Source organism: Oncorhynchus tshawytscha, linkage group LG32 (assembly GCF_018296145.1).
Source record: "Oncorhynchus tshawytscha isolate Ot180627B linkage group LG32, Otsh_v2.0, whole genome shotgun sequence".
Taxonomy (NCBI): domain Eukaryota; kingdom Metazoa; phylum Chordata; class Actinopteri; order Salmoniformes; family Salmonidae; genus Oncorhynchus; species Oncorhynchus tshawytscha.
This window is the reverse complement of record NC_056460.1, coordinates 2,604,923-2,608,249: the sequence shown is the minus strand read 5'-3', so window position 1 is coordinate 2,608,249 and position 3,327 is coordinate 2,604,923. Positions and strand designations below refer to the sequence as shown.

Genomic DNA, 3,327 nt, shown 5'->3' with positions numbered 1-3,327 from the left:
TACAGTTTTTTTGTATTCAGATCTCTGAAATGCACTCTACCTACGTAACATTTAGTGTCTCCTTAAATTACGCTGGGAAAACAGTTTTCATGGGCACAGAAATCCTGAATAATTTCAGATTTCGCACTACTCAATGGTTCTAACCGAGAGTCACCTTAACTTTCTTGACAACATCCAAATGGATACTGTCATTAACGTAGTTCTATAATAGTATGTCTATGTTAGGTGACGTTATGGGTCCTACAGTAGGTCTATGTTGTTGTTAGGTGAAGTTATGGGTCCTACAGTAAGTCTATGTTGTTGTTAGGTGAAGTTATGGGTCCTACAGTAGGTCTATGTTAGGTGAAGTTATGGGTCCAACAGTAGGTCTCTTATTGTTAGGTGAAGTTATGGGTCCTACAGTAGGTCTATGTTATTGTTAGGTGAAGTTATGGGTCCTACAATAGGTCTATGTTAGGTGGGTCCTACAGTAGGTCTATGTTATTGTTAGGTGAAGTTATGGGTCCTACAGTAGGTCTATGGCAGGTATTCCCAAACTGGAGTATGCCATCAGGGGTACGCCAAGTAATAATGTGATTCACATTTTTTTAAATGTACAAATAATACATTTTCAAACAGTCAATTTATATTTTCCAACGGGGCTTTACATTTGGGTGAGGTTTGTTTCTCACCCGAGTAGCCTCGTTTCATTGCCAAAAATACAATTAAACCATCTAGTGTTCAGCGAAATAGCAACACCATGTCAAATACAGGTAGCTTAGTCAAATAATTAACTTCCAATCACATTAACCGTTACTCTCTCGCGGGAATTCCACAAATGTATGTAGCCAAACGTAGCTGCTGCTCATGTTGGTATCTGTACTGATGGTGCAGGGAGACATAGTAGAGTGGTAACGCGCATCAAGCAGTTGCTCCCGACGCCACTTGGGTTCACTGCAACATCTACCAACAGGCTCTTGGGTACACTGCAGCATCTACCAACAGGCTCTTGGGTACACTGCAGCATCTACCGACAGGCTCTTGGGTACACTGCAGCATCTACCGACAGGCTCTTGGGTACACTGCAGCATCTACCGACAGGCTCTTGGGTACACTGCAGCATCTACCGACAGGCTCTTGGGTACACTGCAGCATCTACTCACAGGCTCTTGCTGCCAAGGGAATGACTGACATCTTGGAAAACGTTTTGGACACTATAGTGATAATGGTTAACTTTGTTAAAGCAAGGCCCCTGAACTCTCGCGTATTTTCTGCACTATGCAATGATATGGGCAGCAACCATGTAACGCTTTTACAACATACAGAAGTGTGCTGGTTATCAAGGGGCAAAGTATTGACACTTTTTTTTTTTAATTGAGAGCTTAACGTTTTCTTTACTGAACATCATTTTCATTTGTCTGACCGCTTGCATGATGACGAGTTTCTCACACGACTGGCCTATCTGGGTGATGTTTTTTCTCGCCTGAATGATCTGAATCTAGGATTACAGGGACTCTCCGCAACTATGTTCAATGTGCGGGACAAAATTGAGGCTATGATTTAAGAAGTAGGTGCTGTTCTCTGTCTGCAATACCAAGGATAACACACAGGTCTTTCCATCACTGTATGATTTTTTTGTGTGCAAATGAATTCAAGCTTACAGACTATGTCAAATGTGATATAGCGAAGCACCTGAGTTGGGTGCGCAATTACGCAGGAACTTTCCCGAAACGGATGACACACAACTGGATTCGTTATCCCTTTCATGCCCTGCCTCCAGTCCACTTACTGATATCTTAACAAGAGAACCTCATCGAAATTGCAACAAGCGGTTCTGTGAAAATGTTATTTAATCAGAAGGATTGGGCTGCGCTCAGAGTATCCTGCCTTGGCAACCTATGTGAGAGTGGATTCTCGGCCCTCACTAGCATGAAACTAAATACAGGCACAGACTGTGTGTGGAAAATGATTTAAGACTAAGACTCTCCAATACAACCCAACATTGCAGAGTTATGTGCATCCGTTCAAGCACACCCTTCTCATTAACCTGTGGTGAGTTATTCACAATTTTCAATGAACAAAGAAGGTTTAATTTTAAGATGGTTAAATAAAGAGCAAAATGATTGATTTATATTATTATTTGTGCCCTGGTCCTCTGTCAACTGTCAAATAATTTAACAGATGTCAATTGTTGTACAACTTCATGGGTACGCTCTGGGCATCACCTTTTACCTTAAATAAACAGTGGGTTTCTGCTGTTGTGGGCCTTTAACCATCTGTCTGACTTTGTCATTCACACAGGAGAGAGACGTGACTATCGTGGATCATCTGGGGAGCCTCAACAACATCATGATGCTGACGAGGCAGAGAAGACTCTCTCCAGATCAGAACTCCTCAAGAAACACCAGCAGAGACCCACAGGGAAGAAATCTATCTACTGCTCTGACTGTGGGAAACATTGCAAATCTTCATCAAAACTTAAAATACACCAGCGAGTACACACAGGAGAGAAACCTTATAGTTGTGATCAATGTGGCAAGAGTTTTACGAAGTCAAACAACCTGGTATCACACCAGAGAACACACACAGGAGAGCAGCCATATAGCTGTAAGCAATGTGGGAGGAGTTTTTCTCAGTCAAACAGCCTGGATAGACACCAAAGAACACACACAGGAGAGAAGCCTTATAGCTGTGATCAGTGTGGGAAGAGTTTTACTCAGTCAAGCAACCTGGTATCACACCAGAGAACACACACAGGAGAGCAGTCATATAGCTGAGAGCAATGTGACAAGAGATACTCTCATTCAAGTGGTCTGATTAAATATCAGAAAATACGTGCAGGAGATCCACAGAGTGTAGAATGATCTCCAACACCAGACCTGGGTAGTAGAACCCAGAGTGTGGAATGATCTCCAACACCAGACCTGGGTAGTAGAACCCAGAGTGTGGAATGATCTCCAACACCAGACCTGGGTAGTAGAACAGAGTGTAGAATGACCAACACCAGACCTATATTCATCAAATCACATTTTATTTGTCACACACTTGTTTAGTTAGCAATGTTATTGTGGGTGTAGCAAAATGCTTGTGTTTCTAGCTCCAACAGTCCAGTAATATCTAACAAGTAATATCTAACAATACACACAATCTAAAGGAATGGAATTAAGAATGTATAAATATTTGGACGAGTGATGTCAGAGCGGCATAGACTAAGATACAATAGTATAGGGTAGAATACAGTATATACATATGAGATGAGTAATACAGACTAAGATACAGTAGAATAGGATAGAATTCAGTATATACATATGAGATGAGTAATACAGACTAAGATACAGTAGAATAGGA

At 41.5% G+C, this 3,327-nt stretch overlaps 1 pseudogene; it reads left to right on the top strand.

Annotated features, from left to right (window-relative positions):
* The first annotated feature begins 2,182 nt into the window (after positions 1-2,182).
* On the top strand, positions 2,183-2,934 carry LOC121841556 (annotated as a pseudogene).
* The last annotated feature ends 393 nt before the right edge of the window (positions 2,935-3,327 follow it).